Raw genomic sequence first — 26803 nt, 5'->3', positions numbered from 1 at the left:
TGTGCAGGAGGAAGTCCTCGATCCACACCGCAGGATCTGATGTACCGTCGTATGATTCGATATTTACGGGTTTGAAACCCTCTGGGATTTGGTGATCCATTACTTCGTCTGTGAAGCATAGGGGGTGTGCGGCGCCTCTGTACTGGGCTATATCGCGACACAACTCAAATGAGTCTTGTCTGCTGTGTTCGGCCCGGCCGGATTTACTTTTACTGTATCCGGCGTGACGGTTATCGTCTCGCATAGTGGCGCGACCTTGTGATCCATAGATCGATCTTGCGTAATTTGCTTTGTCCTCCAATATGTCTCGCAGGTCTAGCGTGTTTCCCCGTGCCTTGACATTTTTATTTGAGTGGCGTCGGGGTGCGGGCTGAGCTTTTGGCTGAAATGCCTCTCTGTCGCGGCCACAAGGTGGCCGATCAGCCGCGTCATACGCTGGAGATGTAGGTTTTAATGCTTCCTCCTCCAGTCGGGGTAGCAACATGCGCTTTGGGTAACTCTTGGAGGGGCGTTCAAGTTCATATTCCTCGGCCGCAAGGACTTCAATCTATCTGTCAGCTAGCAAATCTTGATTAGCTCGAAGCTGCTGTTGCTTTTTCTTAAGGCTATTTGTCGTGGCTATAAGCCGGCGCTTGGAGCGCTCTTGCTCGACGAGATCCTCAGGCACGACAAATTCATCATCGTCGAGGCTTGCCTCGTCTTCGGAGGGAGGCATGTAATTATCGTCCTCCGCCTCTCCATCTGCCGCTCTCTCGGGATAGCTGGCTTCTCCACCCTCCTGCTCTAAATCTTGCTGGAGGGGATTGCCGTCATCTTCGACACTGTCCGGAGTGCTATTATCTCATGTGCTGGTATCACCTCTTTTGCCTTGACGAGACTTAGAGCGGCGCCGCTGACGTCGGCGCTTGGGTTGCTTCTTGGAGGGGTCATCCTCCGTTGTCCCGTCGCCATTGCCTTCTTTGGGTCTGTCCACCTTATATATATCATACCGTGGGCAGTGGTTCTTGTTCGTCTCCTGCATCGTCGTCCATACCGTCGGTGTCTTCGGAGTCGATGTCGAGCATGTCTGTCAAATTGTCGACAGTGGCTACTAAGTGGGTGGTGGGTGGGCGGCGAATTTCTTCGTCATCCGCATCCCAATCCTGCCGGACATAGTTCGGCCAGGACTCTCCTGACAAGGAGAGAGACCTTAATGAGTTCAGTATGTCGCTGAAGGGCGAGTGCTGAAAGATATCCGCGGAGGTGAACTCCATGATCGGCGCCCAGTCGTATTCGATAGGCACGGGCGTAGGTGGTTCGGAGTCCGTGGCCGGGGAAGAATCCGGCAGTTTGGCGTCACGGCTCTCGTGAAGGGTAAGGTCGATACTCGGCTCTATCGCCGATGAGAATGCAGCCTCCGTGGCGGGGTCTATCCACTAGTCCATGGATGGCGCAATTGGCTCTGAATTGAGGGTCAGAGCGGTTGCCGGTGCGGTCTCCTGAACATTGTCCGATGGTAGAGCTAAATCATGCTCATCGTGACCGTGCGGCGCACTCAGCAGGGGCTCGAATCCATCGAAGATCAAGTCTCCGCGGATGTCGGCCGTGTAGTTTAAGCTTCCAAACCTAACCTGGTGGCCAGGGGCGTAACTCTTGATCTGCTCCAGATGGCCAAGCGAGTTGGCCCGCAGTGCGAAGCCGCCGAATACGAAGATCTGTCCGAGGAGAAAAGTCTCACCCTAGACTACATTGCTATCGATGATCGAAGGAGCCATCAAGCCTGACGATGATGACACAGAGGAACTCTCAATGAAAGCACCAATGTCAGTGTCAAAACCGGCGGATCTCGGGTAGGGGGTCCTGAACGGTGCGTCTAGGCGGATGGTAACAGGAGACGGGGGACACGATGTTTTTACCTAGGTTCGGGCCCTCTCGATGGAGGTAAGACCCTACTCCTACTTGATTGATCTTGATGATAGGAGTATTACAAGAGTTGATCTACCATGAGATCGAAGAGGCTAAACCCTAGAAGCTAGCTTATGGTATGATTGTTGTTGTTCCTACGGACTAAACCCTCTAGTTTATATAGACACCGGAGGGGGCTAGGGTTACACAGAGTCGTTTACAAGGAAGGAGATCTACATATCCGTATTTCCAAGCTTGCCTTCCACGCCAAGGAGAGTACCATCCGGACACGGGACGAAGTCTTCAATCTTGTATCTTCATAGTCCAACAGTCCGGCCAAAGGATATAATCCGGCTGTCCGGATACCCCCTAATCCAGGACTCCCTCAGAGGTCATCATCGTCTATGGCCCTACAGACCATAGTAGGTCTGCCTCATTCCTCGAAGAGCTCCACCGTAAGGTCTCGGAGGCCTCGCTTCCGGTGGTGGTTGGCGGTGACTTTAACCTCCTCCGATTCGTCAAAGACAAGAGCAATGTGAATGTTAACTTGATGCGGATGCAAATGTTTAATGACTGCATTGCTGACCTCGGTCTCCGAGAGATTGACCAGATTGGTGCCAGATTTACCTGGACCAATCGCCAAGCCTCCCCGGCCCAATCCGTCCTTGACCAGGTCCTAGTTTCCCCGGAATGGGACTGCTGCTGCTCCTTTGCCTCCCTCCGTGCCATCACCCGGATTGGCTCGGATCACGTCCCCCTCCTCTTGTCCTCCGCCGACGAGCGACCTCCGATCCCCCCCTCGGTTCCAGTTTAAGACTTTTTGGTTGTCCCAAACTGGATTCGTGGAGGCGGTCGTGACTCGCTGAGTGGATGCTCGAGCTCATCCCCACCCCCCTGCGGCCATAGACTCATGTCACTTCTATGCAAAGCAGGGACGACAATTCATGAAGGGTTGGGGTGCAAACCTGGGGTGCGACCTCCGCGAGCGCAAGCATGCCCTCATGTCGGCCATCCAGGCATTACACATGCGTGCCAACGCGACTGGCCTCTCTCCTGACGAGTGGTTGTCCCGGTACGACTTGGAAGACCAACTCTCCGTCATCTACGCCGATGAGGAGGCGTATTGGCGCCTTCATGGTGCCCAGAAATGGGTGCTCGAGGGCGATGCAAACACGGCATACTTTCAGGCCATTGCGAATGGCCGCCGTAGACGCAACACCATCCCCCTCCTTTGGGATGGTCCGACTCTACTCCAGTCCCCCCGTGACATCCGGGCCCATGTTGATGGGTTTTATAGGTTCCTGTTCTCCGCTGCTCCTAGGAGCACCTTTTCTCTGGCCCTTGATTGATGGACCGTCCCCCAGCTGGTCTCCGCCGCTGAGAACGCGGCCCTCACGGCCCCCTTCTCAGAGAGTGAGGTTTGGGCAGCCATTAAAGGCATGAACCCTTCCTCGCCACCGGGACCTGATGGACTTCCGGTTAAATTCTTCCAGACCTTCTGGAATGTGGTTAAGCCTGAGATCGTGGCCATCTTCGACGAGTTCTACATTGGGTCCATCGACCTCGGACACCTTAACTGTGGGATCATCTCGCTCATCCCCAAGGTTCCTGGGGCTTCCGACATTCGCCAGTTCCGCCCGATCACAGTCATCAACGTGATTTTTTGGATTCTGGCGAAAGGGTTCGCCAATAGGGTGACCCTGCTTGCGGACCGCATTACCCAACCCAACCAGTCCGCCTTTATCCAAGCTCGGTACATCTTGGATGGGGTGCTAGTTCTTCACGAAGTCCTCCATGAGGTTCTCTATAAGCACCTCAAGGCGGTGTTCCTGAAGATTGATTTTCATAAAGCCTACGACACGGTCAGTTGGCCCTTCCTTTGGGAAGTTCTGCTCGGGAAAGGTTTTGACGACCGTTGGGTCTCTAGAGTGATGCAGATGGTATCCTGCGGTTGCACTGTGGTGAACATCAATGGCGAGATCGTCCCTTACTTCCCCACATCCTGTGGGGTTAGGCAAGATGACCCCTTCTCCCCATTCTTGTTCAATATGGTGGTGGATGCGCTCGCCACCATTCTGGATAAGGCTAAGGATGCGGGCCATACTCGTGGGATCACCCCCCACCTGGCCGGCGGATCCGGGATCTCCCTCCTCCAGTATGCCAATGACACCATCATCATGGTCGAAGGCTCTGATGCTGACATCTCTAATCTTAAGTTCCTTCTCCTCTGCTTCCAACAAATGTATGGCCTCAAGATCAACTTCGACAAGAGTGATGTGATGGTGATGGGCTACTCCCCTACGGAATCCCTGCTCATTGCCAACCGGCTCAACTGCCGCATGGGTTCCTTCCCCACGTCCTACCTGGGAACACCCATTAGTGACTCGAGGCTCACAGTCACTGACCTTCGTCCGACTGTGGCCAAGTTACAAACGCGCATCGAGGCTTGGCAGGGTAGGTGGCTCTCGACGGCGGCTAGGACGATCCTCATAAACTCCTCCCTCTCCAGCCCCCTTTTATTCCTCATGAGCTTCTATAGCCTGCACGAGACGTTCCACCATGAAATCACCCAGATCCAGTCCCGCTTCTACTGGGCTCGCGACAATAACAAGCAGAAGTACCATATGGTCAGTTGGCCAGACATCTGCAAGCCTCGGGAACAAGGAGGCCTTGGTATTATGTGCTCTAAACGCATGAATATTGCTCTCCTATCCCACTGGCTTTGGCGCATCTCGCAGGGGCATGGTGGCCTCTGGTTAGACATCATCCGGAATAAATACCTGCCTGGTCAACCCCTTGCCTTCTGCCAGCGTTCGGGCGGCTCCCAATTCTGGCAGTCGGTTGTCCAACTTCTCCCTGTCCTCCGCATCGGGACCTCTATCTCGGTCGGATGTGGGGCGGCTACGATATTCTAGTTTGACCGGTGGGCCGGCGACGCCCCCTTTGCGGCTCGCTTCCCTAACATCCCCATCGCTGTTGAACCCATGATCTCAGTTGAGAGGGCTATTCTTGACTTAGGGTGCCTCGCGTTCCAGAGGCCATTTGGGCCTTAGGATACCGCCGCCTGGCAGGATTTTCTTGATTGTGTGGCCCTCCATGAGCCGAGGGTGGACACTGGCCCGGATCAAGTTAGTTGGCGCCTCGAGCCTTCGGGCCAATTGTCACATCCCTAGTTCTGGTATGACCTAGGCTAGCCTTCATGTTTGCATCATGTTTAAATTTCATTTAAATTTGAAATGGGGATTTGTGAAACCCTCAGAATTCATTTCTGGAAATGACCCAGATAAAAATTGCTCCAAAAAGGTCCAAGAAAATGTTCATGTTGCTCTCTGAAAATATTGGTCAGAAGTAAAATTCAAACAAATATTTTCAAGAGCTCATAACTATTTATTTTGGCCTTTTGGAATTAATGCAATAACTATTTGCATTGGATATATATATATATATATGTTATATATATTATATGTCCAACAATTATGCTAGTTATGGAGGAACTCTGGAATAATACCATTAGGTCCTACAAAAATTGGCATAAGGAAATAAATTGGTTTAGTATTTTACTAAACCAGAAACAAATGTCAGAAAAATAGAAAAGAAAAACAAAATGGAAAAACCTACCTGGACCTTACCTGCGGCCTGGCTCTGTGCAGCCCAACTAGCCAGCCTGGCCCATCCCCACCTCCCCTGTCGTCTTCCTCCTCTTGCCAGGAGGACGAAGGGTGTGTGGTCGCCGCACGCGAGCACACGCCGGCCACCTCCTGCTTCCCTACTCGCCGCTGGAGGCACCCGAGAGCGACACGCACCCCTAGAACACCTCTCACTCTCTCCCGACCTTTCCCCCCTCCTCTAATCTCTTCCCCGCTGCTGCCCGAACACTGCCGTCACCGCCGCTCGCCGTTGTCACGCTCACCGCCTCCCCGCTCGCCGTTGACATTTCATCATAGTATTCATCACTAGAGTTGTCAATAAGCAAATCATCACCTAACAAGTCATCTTCATCACTATTGAAATCAACATACTCGGGGTGTGTTACCTTAGGACCTTTGGCCATGAAGCATCTTCCAATTCCTTCATTTGGTGAGTCAAATATGTCGTAGGAGTTGGTTGACACAAGTGCTAGACCGGCAACACCTTCATCTTGAGTATCTTCGGAGTCGGAGTGATAACTTCTTTCGGAGTGGCTGTCGGAGTCGGAGCCGGATACCCATTCACCAACATGAGCTTGATGTCTTCGTCTTGTATAGCTCCTTGATGATTTTTCCTTCCTTTCCGAATCCTTGCTTCTCCGTGAGTATCTTCGTTCATAACGATCATCTCTACTCCTTCTCTCTCTTGGTGGTGATCCTTTGCTTCTTCCTTTTGGAGAATCTTCTCTTCTCTTGTAGGGAGCCGTACACTCATTGGAATAGTGTCCGGGTCTTCCACAATTGTAGCAGTTTCGCTCTTGACTAGAAGATCTTTTGTCATTGTAGGACCTTGACTTGAAGCTTCTATCTTTGCTTCTACTCTTGTAGAACTTGTTGAAGTTCTTCACCATTAAGCTCAATTCTTCATTGAAGTCTTGTTTCTCACTTGATGATGTAGGGGCTTCACATGAGGCTTTATAGGCACCACTTGATTTGTTGTGAAGTTCCTCTTTATCCTTAAGTGACATCTCATGAGCAACAATTCTTCCAATCACCTCCGTTGGCTTGAGATCTTTGTAATTGGGCATCATTTCGATCAATGTGCACACGATATCATATTTTCCATCCAAGGCTCTTAGAACCTTCTTGATGATGAATCTATCGGTCATCTCTTCACTTCCTAAGCCGGCAATCTCATTTGTGATGAGAGCTAGCCTAGAGTACATTTCAGCGACACCTTCACCATCCTTCATTTTGAACTTGTCAAGTTGGCTTTGAAGCACATCCAACTTGGATTCCTTGACGGAGTCGGTACCTTCGTGCATATCAATCAAAGTGTCCCAAATTTCCTTTGCATTCTCAAGACGGCTGATTTTGTTGAATTCTTCGGGGCACAATCCATTGAAGAGAATATCACAAGCTTGAGCATTGTATTGCAACATCTTCAACTCATCCGTGGTAGCTTCACAGTTTGGTTCTCTCCCATCAAAGAAGTCACCTTGCAAACCAACACACACAATAGCCCAAACGGCGGGGTTATGTCCAAGAATATGCATTTTCATTTTATGCTTCCAACTAGCAAAATTAGTACCATCAAAGTAAGGACCTCTACGGTGATAATTTCCCTCGCTAGACACCATACTCTCCTAGGTTGTGAAACCAAGGCTATGACCACCAAAAGCTATGGAGATCAAAGCAAATGGAGACCAAAGCTCTGATACCACTTGTAGGATCGAAAGTATGTCTAGAGGGGGTGATTAGACTACTTGACCAAATAAAAACTTAACATTTTCCCAATTTTAGTTCTTGGTAGATTTTAGCTAATTTAGGACAAGTCAAGCAATCATCACATGATTCAAGCAAGCATGCAAAGAGTATATAGGCAGCGGAAAGTAAAGCATGCAACTTGCAAGAATGTAAAGGGAAGGGTTTGGAGAATTCAAACGCAATTGGAGACACGGATGTTTTTCCCGTGGTTCGGATAGGTGGTGCTATCCTACATCCACGTTGATGGAGACTTCAACCCACGAAGGGTAACGGTTGCGCGAGTCCACACAGGGCTCCACCCAAGGGTAATGGTTGCGCGAATCCACATAGGGCTCCACCCACGAAGGGTCCACGAAGAAGCAACCACCCACAAAGGGTCCATGAAGAAGCAACCTTGTCTATCCCACCATGGCCATCGCCCACACAGGACTTGCCTCACTAGCGGTAGATCTTCACGAAGTAGGCGATCTCCTTGCCCTTACAAACTCCTTGGTTCAACTCCACAATCTTGTCAGAGGCTCCCAAGTGACACCTAGCCAATCTAGGAGACACCACTCTCCAAGAAGTAACAAATGGTGTGTAGGTAATGAACTCCTTGCTCTTGTGCTTCAAATGATAGTCTCCCCAACACTCAACTCTCTCTCATAGGATTTGGATTTAGTGGAAAGAAGATTTGAGTGGAAAGCAACTTGGGAAGGCTAGAGATCAAGATTCATATGGTAGGAATGGAACATCTTGGTCTCAACACATGAGTAGGTGGTTCTCTCTCAGAACATATGAGTTGGAATGGTGTGTGTGTTCTGATGGCTCTCTCTTCGAATGAAGAGGAGGTGGAGGGGTATATATAGCCTCCACACAAAATCCAATCGTTACACACAGTTTTCCAATCTCGGTGGGACCGAATCAACAAACTCGGTCGGACCGAAAATGTAAACCTAGTGATCGTTAGAGATTTTCGGTGGGACTGACATGCAACTCGGTAGGACCGATATGGTTAGGGTTTGGGCATAACGTAATCTCGGTGAGACCGATTACACAAACTCGGTGAGACCGAATTTGGTAATTAGCTAACCAGAGAGTTGGTCAGGCAAACTCGGTGGGACCGATTTGCTCTTTCGGTGAGACCGAGTGGAACTCGGTGAGACCGAAAAGTTACAAAGGGGAAACGCCGAGTTTACATTGCAATCTCGGTGGGACCGATTCGCTCTGTCGGTGAGACTGAAAAGTTACGAAAGGGAAACAGAGAGTTTGCAATCCCATCTCGGTGAGACCGAGATCCTTATCGGTAGAACCGAATTGCTAGGGTTTGGCAGTGGCTAATGACAAGTGAAACTCGATGGCGCCGGATAGGAAGAATCGGTAGGACCGAGTTTGGCTTAGGATTTAGGTCATATGTGGATATGGGAAAGTAGTTGAGGGTTTTGGAGCATATCACTAAGCACATGAAGCAAGAGGCTCATTAAGCAACACCTCATCCCTCCTTGATAGTATTGGCTTTTCCTATGGACTCAATGTGATCTTGGATCACTAAAATATAAAATGAAGAGTCTTGAGCTTTTGAGCTTGAGCCAATCCTTTGTCCTTAGCATTTTGAGGGTTCCACTTTCACATCCATGCCATGCCAATCATTGAGCTTTCCTGAAATAATCATCTTGGAATAGCATTAGCTCAATGAGCTATATGTTGTTATGAATTACCAAAACCACCTAGGGATAGTTGCACTTTAAATCTCCCCCTTTTTGGTAATTGATGACAACATATAGATCAAAGCTTCGACAAATGATAATAAGCATGAAATATATCGTTGCTTTGAGAAGTATGTGATAAGTAAGAGCTCCCCCTAAATTTGTGCATATTTAAAATTTGCTTTGGACTGCAAATGCACAAGGAGTTAGAGTCATGGGTTACTCTTCCATGTCACATACATCTTGGTGGAGCGCTTAAAATGATAAGAATGAAATACATGCACTCATCACCAAGAATAGTGAATGATCACATAAGATAGATAAGATAATAGCATTAAGCAAGCATTAAGTGTAGCTTATGATCAAACACATGATCATCAATGTCTCACAAGCATAGTATCTCAAGCACTCAAAAGCACACAAGTTTGAAAAACCACCAAATAAAGCAAGAGAGAAAAGCAACACTCTCTCTCTCGAAGCCTATGATCTATACATCTTCTCCCCCTTTGGCAACAAGTTACCAAAAAGTTCCTAGAAAATGCATAGCACTAGATCGACGCTCAGGCTTGATCTTCTGGTGGTGGTGGAGTCTGGATCACTCCAAGGACGAAGGCTTCGGTAGATGCTGAAGTAGACGCTGGAGTTGGAGCTGAAGTAGATGCTGGAGCTGGTGGAACTGAGGCTGTGGCTAGTGCTGAGGTGGTGGCTCTGGTGTCAGCAACTGGCACGGCAGATGACCTCAGGCCTCGTGGCACTCTGGCAAAGGCATGAGTGGTAGTCCTACCTCTCCTCTCCTGCATGTCCTCCTGGAGCTGCTCCACTACAGACTGAACTACCGTTACTTTGACATCCAAGTCATAGAACTTCTGTTCCATGATTCTCTCTAGGCTCTGCTGATTTTGAGTGAGGGTGGCCAGACTTTGCTCAATCCTCAGTGTGGATGCAATCAAGTAACCAAGCTGCTCTTGTTTGGTCTTCAAAAAGTATTCAGATGCCTCCTCTTGAGTTGGCATCTTGGCAGCTTTCTCCTTCCTCGCCTTCTCCTTCTTTGCGTAAGCTTGTGCAGACGATGGCTCATTCTCAGTCATGACAACTTGATTGTCCGCGAAATCTGGACGGATGGGCAGGTGTTCCTTGTCCAATAGATATATGCCCATGCCCATCTTGGAGTTGATGAGCTCCTGAATTTGAGGGGCATATCTGCAGCTCCTCTTCTGATCTGCTGCAGTCCTCTTGATAGTTTCCACTATGAGGCTCATCACTTTGAACTTCTGAGGTACATCAAATACATGTAGCAAGTTGATAGCATGGCCTCTGATCATCTTGTGATCACCTGACTTGGGAAATAAGGTGTGCCTCAAGATCCAATTGATAGTCGGCAGACCTGACAGAAGATAATGCACTGAGCCAAACTTGAAAGTATCAAGTGCTTCATTTGGGATCTCCTTGTACATATTGGACATTGAGTTGTGGTCCATCTTCTTCTTGGCATATATGTCCATGTCATCATCATGCTCCTCTGGGGTATTAATCAACTTTGCCCATTCCTCAACAGTGGATTGGTACCTCGTACCCTCAGACATCCATGTGATCCTCCCATCTGGATAAAGATGTGCCGTGGAGTAGAACTGCATTATAAGCTCCTCATTCCACTTTGTGAGCTTCTGCCCAACAAAGTCAGCTACTCCACAAGCTATGAAGCTGTCTTGCACTCCAGGATAGTGCTCTTCGTTGTCCTTGATATATTGCCAATCAACCCATCGCATATCACAGACAATGGGCTTCTTATCTAGCAGCACTGTCTCATAAAAATCCTGCTGCTCCTTGGTGTGAAATCTGTAGTCCACGGCAGTCCTTCTCCTTGAAGCATACGGGTCTGCTTCTCTCCACTTCCTCAGCCCTGAATCTCTCCTGAGCTTCATATCCTTAGCCACAGGATGAGCATCGTTGTGGTCTGGGATCTTGGGCTTTAGCTTGCTCAGGACATTCTCTTCCTCTTCTTCAGCAACAGTCTCAGGCACTGGGGCCTTGTTCTTCTCAGCTGTAGGAATGCTCCTTGTATTCCTCTTTGGTTTTGGCTTGGAGGCAGCTTTGGGCTTAGATGCAGTAGCCCCTGACCTTATGGCATCACCCATCAGCTTGGGTGCCTTGGGTGCTGGTGCAGCTACCTCTTCTTCCTCTTCCTCTTCCATGATGGAAGCTTTTCCTAGCACTCTGGCTATGGTCTTCTTGACCCTTTCCTTCCTCTTCTTGCCTTCTGCAGCAACTGGCTCTTGGGGAGTGGGCTTCTAAGTTGAGGCTCTTGCCTTTAACATGGGCTGCCTGACTGCTGGCCTTTTGATTTTCAGCCCTGGCTTTGTGCCTTGAGCTGGCTCAACTCTCTTGGAAGTGGCCTCTTCCTCTTTCACATAGTCCTCATCTTCGGAATCTGAAGTCCTCTTCTTCCTCTGTCTCGTGGCAGCCTTTGGCAAGTTTCTAGGGGTGCTCCTGCTGCCCTCATCTAAAGAACTTGAGGGACTAGTGCCCTCACTCATGTGCACCTGCTGCTCTAACATGTTTAGGATTTCACTTTGATCAGACATGCTGCAAACTGACTGCTGACCCTGTGAACAGATTATAGATGAGGTAGAAAGGATGAGCATCACAAAATGCAGAGATTTTTGCAAAAGAATGATCCAAAAACTTAGTTTTAGTTTCCCACTGAAATCATCTCGGATCTACCGATTTTCAAACGAGGTGATACCGAAGCAGTTTTGGAACCTAAACTAGTGAACTCGGTAGGACCGAGTCACAGTTCGGTGGCACCGAGACTGCTAGGGTTTCACAGAGTTCCAAAATCGGTCACGCCGATAAGTAATTCTCGGTCAGACCGAGTCTCACTTGTGCAATGGCATAAGCCAAATCGGTGGGATCGAGTTTTTCAACTCGGTGGGTCCGAGATGGTTTCGGCGGAGACCTAAACCTAGAATTTTCGAATCAAACCTAATCTATGAGCGTTTTGACTGGATAGGAGTGTTTCAATCGTGGCAAGAATCATGAAGATCACAATGTGCTAGGAATCAGATTGGAGAATAGCACAAAGATCAAGTCCATACCCTAGTTCGGCGGGGATTTGCTACGGCGGCAACGGCGGGTCAGAATTCCCATTGACAGCGACGGAGACCAGCGACTGGAGGTGGCTGGCGGCGAGAAGACGATCCGGAGACCACGAGGGCAGAGCAGGCTATCGCGCGGGCGAAGGGGTTCGGAGAAATTTCCAAAATTTTGCCCATGACTATATATAGCCCGACCCTGTCGGTGTGACCGAGTGGAACAACTCGGTGGCACCGAGATTCATAACTGCAAGCAGTTACTAAAACTCGGTGTGACCGAAAGGTTCAAATCGGTTGCACCAAGATCGAAAACCTAGATCAACATAATGATCTCGGTAGGACCGAAAGTGGAGTATCGGTCAGACCGAGAATCATAAAGAGGTTTTGGAAGTTTAAGTCTATGACGAATCGGGGACTCCGAGCGCTCCTCACACAGAGTGGTTCGAATCTGACTTGATCAAATTTTGTGATGCAGCATGAATAGAGTTTGAGACGAGAAAAGCATAGATAGCTAGAGGAGGTTCTTAGGCATTCTTGTCCATCCACTTGGCAAAAAGAAATAAAGCCGAAGAATCAAAACAACAAGTGGATGTTCTCGAATGAGTAAAATATGCAACCAGCATGCTCACACAATAAGATGGCAAATGAAATATGTGACAAGGCATGCACAACCAATTCTATCATCTATCAAGCAATTTGCGATGACTAGGTCATCTATATATGAGTATATTGACTTAGGGGTCAAGTGAGAACACTTGATCATAGGTCATACTCATCGTTTAAGCTCAAGTGGGGTTACCACTTTTACATAAAGCATTGTTCTGTTCACATCTTTAGAGTTGCTTTAGCTCAAGTCTTAGAGTAAAGCTCCCCCTAGATGTGATATCCCCCCTAAGAGGGATGAACTAACCTTGGGTTTTGTCGATGATGACTTCATGTAGATATTGAAGATGTGGATGCTCAATGTTGATGTAGATCTCTTGGAGCTATCCGTTTGAGTGAATTGCACTTTCAATACCTACATGGGTTAGTCCCACAAGGAACAAACAAGGATATCCATAGACATAGAGTGATGCACACACAAGATGATGTCCATGAAAACTTTTAGGTTACCTTGTCCCTTGTCTTACCAACAAGAGGGTTTGTGACTCCTTGAACTAGTGCAAGATGTGGAAGTTGATTGCACTTGTTCTTGCCAAATGATAAGAGTGAAGTATGTTGGCGGAGTCACCCTCGAGAACTCTCTAGTTCTTCTTCTTTTGGATCCACACCATCTTGATGGGAATCCTTGGAGTTGTAGTCGTACTTGATGAAGTGGAACTGGAAGTAGTCTTGGGAATCCACTTGACTAAGGTCTTAGGAGCTTCTTCAAATGCGTCAATTTCCTCTTGAAGCTTGTCCTTGCCTTTTTGCTTGTAGTCTTGTGGTGGAAGATCATCTTGAGCTTGTGTCCCCTTGAAAGAAGTATCATACTTCCCTTGTTGAGGAATAAACTTTGTCTTGGGGTATTGATCTTCTTCCCACTCAACTCCATTGGCATTGAACTTTCGTTCAAAACCAACACCTTGATTCTTCCGGTGCATTCCTTGCTTGCGCACAATTTCCTTGAATTGCTTACTCCCGGCAAGGCTTTTGTACACTCCTTTCTCTATAATTCCCTTCAATAAACTATTTTCTTGATCAAGTGTAACTTGTCTAAGAGAATCATTAGTGGAATCAAGAGAACTACTAGAAGCAACAATATTGGATTTAACATGATCATTGTTACTGCTAGAGGAAGAATCTTTCTTGTTACTAGACTTGACTTGAGGCATGTAAGTGGATAAGAGTAAATGCTTGGCAATGTAAGAAGAACTTTTCTTGCGGAGATCATCATTGATTGCTTTTAAGAACTCATGCTCTTGCTCAAGATTGAGTTTCTCAAAGCTTAATTTCTCATGAGCTCTTAAAAGTTCTCGATGATCTTCGAAGATGGTTTCATGAGCTAACTTAAGAGTGTTTAGTTCTTTAGTTAGGGCCTCAATATTCTCCTTATCATTGTCATTCGTTTTATCTTGATTAGCATGTTTAATTGACATTTCATCATAGTATTCATCACTAGAGTTGTCAATAAGCAAATCATCACCTAACAAGTCAACTTCATCACTATTGAAATCAACATACTCGGGGTGTGTTACCTTAGGACCTTTGGCCATGAAGCATCTTCCAATTCCTTCAGTTGGTGAGTCAAATATGTCGTAGGAGTTGGTTGACACAAGTGCTAGACCGGCAACACCTTCATCTTGAGTATCTTCGGAGTCGGAGTGATAACTTCTTTCGGAGTGGCTGTCGGAGTCGGAGCCGGATACCCATTCACCAACATGAGCTTGATGTCTTCGTCTTGTATAGCTCCTTGATGATTTTTCCTTCCTTTCCGAATCCTTGCTTCTCCGTGAGTATCTTCGTTCATAACGATCATCTCTACTCCTTCTCTCTCTTGGTGGTGATCCTTTGCTTCTTCTTTTTGGAGAATCTTCTCTTCTCTTCTAGGGAGCCGTACACTCATTGGAATAGTGTCCGGGTCTTCCACAATTGTAGCAGTTTTGCTCTCGACTAGAAGATCTTTTGTCATTGTAGGACCTTGACTTGAAGCTTCTATGTTTGCTTCTACTCTTGTAGAACTTGTTCAAGTTCTTCACCATTAAGCTCAATTCTTCATTGAAGTCCTGTTTCTCACTTGATGATGTAGGGGTTTCACATGAGGCTTTATAGGCACCACTTGATTTGTTGTGAAGTTCCTCTTTATCCTTAAGTAACATCTCATGAGCAACAATTCTTCCAATCACCTCCGTTGGCTTGAGATCTTTGTAATTGGGCATCATTTGGATCAATGTGCACACGGTATCATATTTTCCATCCAAGGCTCCTAGAATCTTCTTGAGGATGAATCTATCGGTCATCTCTTCACTACCTAAGCCGGCAATCTCATTTGTGATGAGAGCTAGCCTAGAGTACATTTCAGCGACACCTTCACCATCCTTCATCTTGAACTTGTCAAGTTGGCTTTGAAGCACATCCAACTTGGATTCCTTGACGGAGTCGGTACCTTCGTGCATATCAATCAAAGTGTCCCAAATTTACTTTGCATTCTCAAGACGGCTGATTTTGTTGAATTCTTCGGGGCACAATCCATTGAAGAGAATATCACAAGCTTGAGCATTGTATTGCAACATCTTCAACTCATCCGCGGTAGCTTCACGGTTTGGTTCTCTCCCATCAAAGAAGTCACCTTGCAAACCAACACACACAATAGCCCAGACGGCGGGGTTATGTCCAAGAATATGCATTTTCATTTTATGCTTCAAACTAGCAAAATTAGTACCATCAAAGTAAGGACCTCTACGGTGATAATTTCCCTCGCTAGATGCCATACTCTCCTAGGTTGTGAAACCAAGGCTATGACCACCAAAAGCTATGGAGATCAAAGCAAATGGAGACCAAAGCTCTGATACCACTTGTAGGATCGAAAGTATGTCTAGAGGGGGGTGATTAGACTATTGACCAAATAAAAACTTAACCTTTTCCCAATTTTAGTTCTTGGCAGATTTTAGCTAATTTAGGACAAGTCAAGCAATCATCACATGATTCAAGCAAGCATGCAAAGAGTATATAGGCAGCGGAAAGTAAAGCACGCAACTTGCAAGAATGTAAAGGGAAGGGTTGGGAGAATTCAAACGCAATTGGAGACATGGATGTTTTTCCCGTGGTTCGGATAGGTGGTGCTATCCTACATCCACGTTGATGGAGACTTCAACCCACGAAGGGTAACGGTTGCGCGAGTCCACACAGGGCTCCACCCAAGGGTAATGGTTGCGCGAGTCCACACAGGGCTCCACCCATGAAGGGTCCACGAAGAAGCAACCACCCACAAAGGGTCCACGAAGAAGCAACCTTGTCTATCCCACCATGGCCATCGCCCACACAGGACTTGCCTCACTAGCGGTAGATCTTCACGAAGTAGGCGATCTCCTTGCCCTTACAAACTCCTTGGTTCAATTCCACAATCTTGTCGGAGGCTCCCAAGTGACACCTAGCCAATCTAGGAGACACCACTCTCCAAGAAGTAACAAATGGTGTGTAGGTAATGAACTCCTTGCTCTTGTGCTTCAAATGATAGTCTCCCCAACACTCAACTCTCTCTCATAGGATTTGGATTTAGTGGAAAGAAGATTTGAGTGGAAAGCAGCTTGGGAGGGATAGAGATCAAGATTCATATGGTAGGAATGGAATATCTTGGTCTCAACACATGAGTAGGTGGTTCTCTCTCAGAACATATGAGTTGGAATGGTGTGTGTGTTCTGATGGCTCTCTCTTCGAATGAAGAGGAGGTGGAGGGGTATATATAGCCTCCACACAAAATCCAACCGTTACACACAGTTTTCCAATCTCGGCGGTACCGAATCAACAAACTCGGTCGGACCGAAAATGTAAACCTAGTGACCGTTAGAGATTTTCGGTGGGACTGACATGCAACTCGGTAGGACCGATATGGTTAGGGTTTGGGCATAACGTAATCTCGGTGAGACCGATTACACAAACTCGGTGAGACCGAATTTGGTAATTAGCTAACCAGAGAGTTGGTCAGGCAAACTCGGTGGGACCGATTTGCTCTTTCGGTGAGACCGAGTGGAACTCGGTGAGACCGAAAAGTTACAAAGGGGAAACACTGAGTTTACATTGCAATCTCGGTGGGACCGATTCGCTCTTTCGGTGAGACCGAAAAGTTACGAAAGGGAAACAGAGAGTTTGCAACCCCATCTTGGTGAGACCGAGATCCTTATCGGTAGAACCGAATTGCTAGGGTTTGGCAGTGGCTAATGACAAGTGAAACTCGGTGGCGCCAGATAGGAAGAATCGGTAGGACCGAGTTTGGCTTAGGGTTTAGGTCATATGTGGATATGGGAAAGTAGTTGAGGGTTTTGGAGCATATCACTAAGCACATGAAGCAAGAGGCTCATTAAGCAACACCTCATCCCTCCTTGATAGTATTGGCTTTTCCTATGGACTCAATGTGATCTTGGATCACTAAAATATAAAATGAAGAGTCTTGAGCTTTTGAGCTTGAGCCAATCCTTTGTCCTTAGTATTTTGAGGGTTCCACTTTCACATCCATGCCATGCCAATCATTGAGCTTTCCTGAAATAATCATCTTGGAATAGCATTAGCTCAATGAGCTATATGTTGTTATGAATTACCAAAACCACCTAGGGATAGTTGCACTTTCACCTAATTAGACTAAATAAACCCCCTATTAACTAACTGAGTCACTGACGTGTGGACCCCACACGTCAGGTTTGACTTGGTCAGCACTGTTGACTTGCTGATGCAAGCATGACGCAGTGCTGATGCAGTTATTTCTTTTCCGGTTTTAAATTAAATCAGGAAATTCCAGAAAATGATATAAACTTCAAAAATTCATAGAAATTCAATCGTAACTCAGATTGAAATAATTTATATATGAAAAATTATCAGAAAAATTCAATCTATCCATCTGTACAATTTTCATGCATGACAAAGCAACTTAACCTTGCTGTATAGATCAAAACATGATAATGCACATTATAAATTCATAACTTGAGTTTGAATTTGAACCCTTGGTTCAAATTAGCTCAAACCCTTCTGGTTTTAGTTGAATTAGCTCAAATCACATCATATTGCCATGCCATGTTCATGCATAATATTGTTGCATATGCTTGTGTTTGATTTTCGACACTGTTCCTTCTCGATAGGTCCCGCTCTGGAGATCGATCCAGAGTACCTATCAGAGCAGAAGTGCCCCCCTGTTGATCTACCAGGCAAGCAAACCCCCTTGTTCATTTCGATACAATCCTACCCTCTCGCTCCTGCTATCATTTATTGCATTAGGACAACAACGATTCAACTGTTACTTTGTGCTGCGGTAGTTGAACCCATTCCTCTGCATGACATGTCATTGCCACAGTAAATAGTTAAGACCCACTAGCATGTGTAGGAGTTGATTGAGCCATGTTGTGTTCCTACCATGCCATGCCTGCTATTGCTTAGAGTTGTGTCAGGTCTGATTCATCGGGAATGAATTGGAGTGGTACGACCTGTTTTGGTGCTGAGAGTTAAGCGTGTGAACACGATTTGGTAAAGGTAGCGATGAGAGGCCATGTAGGAGTACATGGTGGGTTGCCTCATTGGGATCGTCCTTAAGAACTGAGTTTTGTGTAAGTTGTCCAATGACTATCTACTACCACACATTGGGTTCCGGGCTCTCCAAGCTCTCTCGACTTATTAGCCAACTTGATCTCTATCCAGGAGTTGCAAATAGTTTCTGGTGTTTGTAGGTAGTGTTAGTAGTCTACCAAGTGGCACCCGGCCAGGTGGGCTTGGGACAGACTAGGCACAGTGGCACGGTGTACCAAGTGGCACCCGGATGGTGGGCTTGGGAACCCTGCTCACATCGTTTGGGGCCGTGAGCGACACCCCGGCCGGATCTCCTTGCGGATGGAACCCGAATAGGTCATAAACCTGGATGAGAGACTTGCGTGGTTAGTCAAGTCGTGGCCGACACCCTCGCCAGGCTTCCGCTTGAAGGTTTCTGAGGTACATGACATGTACATGGTGATAAGTGGTGAGAGCGTGTGTGAAGAAGTACACCCCTGCAGGGTTATCATGATCTATTCGAATGGTCGTGTCCTCGGTTATGGACTTCTTGGATGCTTACGTGGTACATAGACAACTTAAAATGGATACTCTAAAATGCTCAAGACAAGTGTGAGTGCTATCGATGGCCTTCTCGTAGAGAGACGAGGATGAATCCATAGTAGTGTATTGATGTGGTGTTTAGTGGACTCGTGTGCGCTGCCTCACCTCAAAGAAGTTTCTCATTGTCGTAGAACAGGATAGCCACTGAGTCAAAGCTGGCTTGCTGCAACTAAACCCCACATTACCTTCTTGATAAAAATGCATGTATGATAGGAACTGATGTAAGTCTTGCTGAGTACCTTTGTACTCATGTTTGCTTTATTTATGTTTTGCAGGTGAGACATCTGTCTCACTAGTAGTACCACTTGGACTTCGACGAGTAGCTTGTTACCTCAGCTACGATCTTGTACCCTTGGGAGGGTCTTGTAGATAGTCAGGATTCTTAGCCTTTTTCTTTTGTAGTTATCTGTACTCAGACATGTAATGCTTCCGTTGCTTGTATGCTCTGAATGATGGGTCATGTGACCCCTGTTTGTATTAATGTTATGTGGCTCTTCTGGGCCTTTATCTATATGAGTTTGCGTTATGTTGTGATGCCATGTTGTACAGCACATACTTGCATGCTATGCGTACGTGTGACGTGTACTGCTATGTGTGGGATCCGACAATCTAGTTGTTTATCCTTGGCAGCCTCTCTTATGGGGAAATGTAGTCTAGTGCTTCTTTGAGCCATAGTAATCCGCTACAGCCCGGTTCACCGGAGTCCTACTAGCCCAGCACTACTGCTCAGGACACTTGACTGGCCGGCATGTGTTTCATTTCGTTCCTGTGTCTGTCCCTTCGGGGAAATGTCACGCGGTGACCTCCGGAGTCCTGCCTAACTTGCTACAGCCCGGGGTCCCCGGAGTCCTGTTAGCCCTGTGCTACAGCCCGGATTCACACGCTGCTGACCGAAATGCTCTATGTGAATCATGTATGCCTGTCCCCATAGGTTAGTGCCACTTGGGGTTCACGACTAGCCATGTCGGCCCGGGTTCTCTATCATATGGATGCTAGCGACACAATCATATACGTGAGCTAAAAGGCGCAAACGGTCCCGGGCCAGGGTAAGGTGACACCCGTGGGAATACCGTGCGTGAGGCCGCAAAGTGATATGAGGTGTTACCGGCTAGATCGATGTGACTTGGAATCGGGGTCCCGACAGCTTTGGTATCAGAGCCTGATTGCCTGTAGGATTTCCAAGCCAACCTAGTCGAAGTTGAGTCTAGAAATTCTTTAGCTATATAGGGGAATTGATTGTGGAAGGGAACGTAAGGCTCTTTTTACTCCTTATACCTCATGTCCTTTGCTCTAGGTCATCCTATCTTTCCTACGGGGTTAAGGAACTAGGTTTCCTCTTCTGTCTATTAGGATCACGTGTTACTACTACGTAGTCTCTTAGGATTGGTTGATCTAAGTCATATCCCAGTTCGAGTATCTCCGGTGTAGCCTGTTTAGTAATATTTTTGAACCTTGAGTGATGATGTTGAGTTTGGTGCTACCCCGTCTTTGCAGAATGTTTCATTTTGAGCATTCTACTGCCGTTATGCTGCCGGAATTGTCCTAGGAGTTCAAGAGATAGTATTTTCCTTGTACTATATTCTACATCCTTATGATGATGCTGAATCCATCCTTGTTTGCTTGGTTTCGTTCTTCAGGATGTTGTCGGTTAACCGAAATTCTGTTGCTCGTAGCCGGAACCACGGAGATGGTAGGGATGAGGATCCTCCCGATCAGTCTTCGTTGGCAAAGTTAATGTTAGAGGTTGAGATGAACAAGCGTGAGACTAACCGCTTGTTAGCACATATTGAGGAGAACACCTCCCATGAGTGCAAAGAGTCAGTGACCATCTATGATTTCATTGGTCTGAAACCACCTACCTTCCATCATTCCATCGAACCACTCGATGCAGATGACTGGCTTCGTAGTATCACCATCAAGCTGCATTCTGCGAACGTAGCCGAAGGTGACAAGGTCGCCTATGCTGCATATCACCTAGAAGGTCCTGCTAGTCTTTGGTGGCAGAACTATGAGGCTATGCTTCCAGCTGGCCAGATTACCACCTGGAGAGATTTCACTGAGGCTTTTCGCGAGCATCAAATTCCTCAGGCTCTCATTAACCGCAAGAGAGAAGAGTTCTGTAGTTTCACCCAGAGTAAGATGGTTGTTGATGCTTACAGTAGGGATTTTGAGAACCTTGCCCACTATGCTACAGAAGAGGTGTCCACAGACGCCAAGAAGCAGGCTAGGTTCCGGAAGGGTCTCAACCCCAAGTTGCGTCGTGATCTCCACTTGCATCATTGCAATACGTTCCAGGCTCTTGTGAACAATGCCATTGTCGGTGTCAAAACCGGCGGATCTCGGGTAGGGGGTCCCGAACTGTGCGTCTAGGACGGATGGTAACAGGAGGCAAGGGACACGAAGTTTTACCCAGGTTCGGGCCCTCTTGATGGAGGTAAAACCCTATGTCCTTCTTGATTAATATTGATGATATGGGTAGTACAAGAGTAGATCTACCACGAGATCAGAGAGGCTAAACCCTAAAAGCTAGCCAATGGTATGATTGTTGTTGTGTATGTCGTCCTACGGACTAAAACCCTCCGGTTTATATAGACACCGGAGAGGGTTAGGGTTACACAAAGTAGGTTACAATGCTAGGAGATCTGCATTCCACGCCAAGCTTTCCTTCCACGCCAAGGAAAGTCCCTTCCGGACACGGGACGAAGTCTTCAATCTTGTATCTTCATACTCCAGGAGTCCGGCTGAAGGTATAGTCCGGCCATCCGGACACCCCCTAATCCAGGACTCCCTCAGTAGCCCCTGAACCAGGCTTCAATGACGACGAGTCCGGCGCGCAGATTGTCTTCGGCATTGCAAGGCGGGTTCCTCCTCCAAGTACTTCATAGAAGATTTTGAACACAAAGATAGTGTCCGGCTCTGGAAAATAAGTTTTCGCATATTGCCATAGAGAGAATAATATTTACACAAATATAATCTGCTGACGTATTCCGTAGTGTGACACACCACGGCCAAGCCTTTATCCGAGTCGTTTCATTATCCCACCTCAGCGCGTCATGCGAGGCGGTTTCCTTGGCATGTCTTGTTAAAGTAGAGATCGTGTCCCCTTATTCCGGGATTCTCATCAATACGGGCGTGGGTAACCCAACCGCGCCATTGATTACGGCGCTTGGAGATAAGCGAGTTTTACCAGGCTGGTGGGGACACGTAGTTGCGTCCACCCATATAAGGGGATAAGGATCCACCTTTTCACCTACGCCTTCTTCCTCCCTTGCTTATCCATTCTCAAGCACTCGAGCTCCAGCGCCCAAGTCTGCACTCCCCACCTCAACCTTCTCCAGCCATGTCCGGAGCGGGAGGCAAGTGGATGGTCTCCTCCGTCACGGAGGGACACATCAAAAAACTGAGGAATGCCGGATACTTGTCTAACGAAATTGCGTACCGGCTTCCCGAAAACGGGCAGCTCATCCCCACCCCTAGGTCCCATGAGAGGGTGCTGTTCCTCCCCCATTTCCTCCGCGGACTGGGCTTCCCTCTTCACCCATTTGTCCGGGGGCTCATGTTCTACTATGGCCTAGATTTCCACGATCTGGCCCCGAACTTTGTCCTCAACATCTCGGCGTTCATCATCGTGTGCGAGGCTTTCCTCCGCATCCGCCCCCATTTCGGCCTATGGCTCAAGACTTTCAATGTCAAGCCGAAGGTGGTGCGTGGCAACCAGGCGGAGTGCGGAGGCGCCATGGTGGGCAAGATGGCCAACGTTTTATGGCTCGATGTCTCCTTTGTGGAGACCCTGAAGGGGTGGCAATCGGGGTGGTTTTACATCACCGAGCCGCGCGACCTCGAATGGGTCGCAGCCCCCGAGTTTCGATCCGGACCCCCTACGCGGCTCACCTCCTGCAAGGAGACGGGCCTGTCGTGGGGTAAAAAAGGAGAGCTGACCGGACTCCAAACATGCGTCCAAACCCTGGTGGACAAGAAGCTCAAACTTGTCAACGTAGTCCAGGTTATGCTCATCCGCCTGATCCTCCCATGTCAACAACGGGCTTTCAACCTATGGGAGTTCGACCCAGCGCGGCACCAAACTCTAAGCAGGCTCTTCGACACGACGTACGAAGATGCCTGGAAGGTGCTTTTCAAGGGCGCCGAGGCCCGCGCATCCGCTACCGAGGATCACGGATTCAGTACGCAGCGTCACGCTCATGCGGTAAGCCGTTTTTTCCTTTTACAGGGTATCAGTTTTTCATAGTTTGACTCCATGCGGGATCTAAGCTCCCTTACCTTTGACAGGATTGGCAGGTGACGTCCGGACAGATCAACTGTCCGGCTCCTTTGCCCGAAGGCTCTGCGGACGCTCGCTTGGCGAAGCTGCTGGTTCCGGCACCCTATGTGGTGCCGGAGAAGAAGACCGCGAAAAAGGCCACGGGGACTTGAAAGAGTGCCCGGCGCCAGGAGGTGTCGGATCCATCATCCGACGGTTCCGAGGCGCATTCCTCCCGTGAAGACAAGGAGGAAGAACAAGAGACCTCTCCCCCTCCAGCGGGAGGAGAGAAGAAAAGCAAGGCCGCCCTCTCTGGGGAGGCCGAAGGGTCCAAGAAGGGGAAAACCCTTCCTCCGGACTACTCCACCGACGCCGATGACGGCGGAGAGGAGTGGCCGCCCAGGGCCAAGCCCCTGGCAAGATCGTAAGTATCCGGATACCAGAGTAATTCATAGTATTCGCTTATTGCACAGCTTTCCCTTATGTCGAATATGTTTATGCAGCCCACCCAAAGACCGGCTCGATGCGTCGTCGAGCGGCTCACTGGACTCATCGGATGTGAACTCGCTTCCGACGGCTTCCTCCCCCCGCCCTACGGATGACACCGAAGTGTTATCCCAACAGGTTCCAAGCCGGGAGGAGGTGGTCCTGGAGGCGCCGCAAGGCGATCTCCCGGACTCCAGGAGTAAAGGGGATGAAACCCCCCAGGGCTCCAATTCTGGCTCTAGGCCGGGCACCGCTCCGAAACCTTCAAAGGTTCCAGAGTCCGGCGGGGGACCTCCTTCCAAGAGGAGCAATCCCACCGTGCCGGTGACCCCCGTCCAACCGGAGGCGCCGGACAATCTGTTGGAGGCGCTCCAAGGCGCCTCCATCGACGAGGAGCACCGCACCATTATGAGTGCGATGGTCCAGAAGGTTCAGTCCGCCAAGAGCAGACTCACTGAAGCTTGTACAAGCCTTTTAACAGGCTTGGAGATAAGTAAAGAATGTGTAAATGATATTACCGCATAGACAGTAGCCCCTGATGCTCTGTTTGGCGTTCAGGAAGAAAAGCCGAATAGAGGATCAAATAAAATTCGCTGGAGTCTAACAAAAAGGAGTCAATATGCGTATGCAGGCTTCCCTGCTTGCGTCCGCCGCACTGACTGCGGAAGTGGACACGCTAAAGCAGAACCTCGAGCGGTCCAAGCAAGAGCTCGGGTGTGCCAAGAAGCAGCTCGAGGACAATGAAGGTAAGAAATACCTTGTTTAAATATATATATAAAGGTGCAATTGCAAAAAATGATAGGATTATCGTGGCTATTGTAGGGGCCACGTCTGATGTGGCGACCCTTAAGCAAGCGTTGGTCGAGGCCAAGAAGAGGGCGGCCACGGAGCACACCGAGCGGGAGAAGTATGAGGCCGAGGTTGGCAAGGTGTGGAAAGAGCTCCAGGCTCTCATGGAAAAACATGAGAGTTTGGAGCTTGACTCGAAGACGCGAGCGTCCGAGCTCGTGGTGGCTATTGAAAATGCCAAGTCTGCCAAGGCCGAATCCCAGAAGACCCTCCGGGAGTTGGATGAGGTGAAGAAGATAGCGGCGGGTAAGGCATTCTTTATGCAAAGCAAACACATAAACATGAGTTACTTGTTTCTTACCCGAATCTGGAACTCTCCAGGAGCATTCGCAGATCTTCCCCGGAGTGTGTCCGATGCCACCGCATTCTATCGAGCCGAGGAGGGCAGCTCGACAGAGAAGGTGTTCTGATCTTAGTATGCTGAGGCCGGACACCCCATGCCCCTGAGCGACCAGCTGAAGCAACTGGTTGAGCTCCACAAGGCGGCCAAACAGGCCATGAAGGGCCTCATAGTTCGGCTGTGGCCTGGAGAGGCTCAGCCTGGGAGCTATTTCGAGCTGGTGCGGCGGCTGGTGGAGGCCTGTCCAAGGCTCGAAGTCATCAAGCGCTCCGTCTGCATTGAAGGTGCCCGTAGGGCCCTTGCCCATGCTAAGGTGCACTAGGGCAAGCTGGGTGCTGAGAAGCTTGTGAAGGACGCGCCACCGCCGGGGAAAGAGCATCGCAAGCCCGAGAATTATTATAAGGATGTTCTGAAGGGTGCCTGCCTTGTGGCGGATGAATGTTCTAGGGATGTAATTTTTGAGTGAAACTTGCTCGTTTTTTCCTGTGCGCTGAAAACTTGTTCATATGCGCTAAGCAATGCTGTTTGGAATTTAAAATATTACCTTTTGTGCGGCTGTTTATCAATTCTGAGAGATGGCAAGTCATCGGCTTTTGCCCCCGTGTCGCTAGTGCTGGGGTGTTTGGGGATAAACCTGAGTGCTCTTTTTCCCATGTTTGGGTCCTTCGAGGGAGGCGCTCAGCCCAACGAACAAGGCAACCGGACTATAATGCGTGAACACTCTCACTTAGCCATAGAATTCTATAATTTTAAACTTCGGTGAAGCCCCTGGTATTCGGAAGACCGAGTTCGGTGCGCTATCCACGCCTTGGCCGGACAGAGCCGGCTCCTCGCTCTAAGCAGCATAAGTCGTTAGGGACTCGAAAAACCTCTCGAACGGCGACCAGCTCTCGCTTCATCATGACAGTCAGTTTTAGCTTTCTCCACTAAGGTGCTCGACCCAGCTCAACTGGGGCAAAATCGCAGTGGTTCTCCTAGTGCTACCTTAGCCGATATAGCGGAACGTAAGGCACCAAAACATAGGAGCCGGGCAAACCCAACTATTGACCCAAGACATGATTTGGAGCCGATGCATATAATGCTATAAGTTCGGGGTGCTGCACTTGTTAAAGTGTTCGGACTTCTCACACCATATTGAGGGGTACTAAAGCCCCTGGCGTATTTAGGCCATACCAAAGTGTACGGGTGCAATATGTCATTAAGGAAGATATATATATATATAAAAAGAGTAATGCAAAAATGGACAAAAGCTATGCACTATTTATTAAAGGGGGCTGCGATCAAAGCAGAACGATACAAATAATGCGATAAGCAAAAGGTTGGACTATGTAACATGTCCATTCCAGGGGCAAGCTGCGGAATAGTATGCGAAACAGGTATACTGCTCGTGATAGAGACCACCTGGGAGTTCCGTAATGCGGCATGGCTTTTTTGCTTCCCTGGTTCTTGCATCGTTTGTTCGGCAATTGAACTGCCGAACGGGCCTTCCGAAGAGTGGAGTCCTGAAAGTAAGAGAAAATTAAAAAATCGGCAGCCCTTGGTGCAGTTTAAGCCGTGTTTCGGGCATGCCGTGATGGTGCCCCTCCCCCTGTACCCATGGTATTTCTAGAGCATAGTTATGTACGCGAAGTACTGGTATCGCATTTTTGCGAGGGCTGGGGTTGGGGCCGCATTGCTACGCTTGCTCGGGTCGTGCCAGGCGGTCTTGTTGTAGGTTACTCCGGGCGCGCTTGACGGTGTCCGGTCATTTAATGGCCGGACTGGAGAACTGCCTGGAGAGGCTGCTTTGTGCTTCTGCTGCAAGGGCCGCCGTGTACTCCTCCGTTCGAAGGGAGCGTTTGGTGTTTCCATTGACGGTAATTACTCCTCGAGGGCCTGGCATTTTGATCTTAAGGTATGCGTAGTGTGGTACCGCATTGAACTTGGCGAATGCGGTTCGCCCGAGGAGTGCGTGATAGCCACTGCGGAATGGGACAATGTCGAAGATTAACTCCTCACTTCAGAAATTATCCGGAGATCCGAAGACCACTTCAAGTGTGACTGAG

Source organism: Triticum dicoccoides, chromosome 2A (assembly GCF_002162155.2).
Source record: "Triticum dicoccoides isolate Atlit2015 ecotype Zavitan chromosome 2A, WEW_v2.0, whole genome shotgun sequence".
Taxonomy (NCBI): domain Eukaryota; kingdom Viridiplantae; phylum Streptophyta; class Magnoliopsida; order Poales; family Poaceae; genus Triticum; species Triticum dicoccoides.
Note: the sequence above shows the minus strand (reverse complement) of the source record.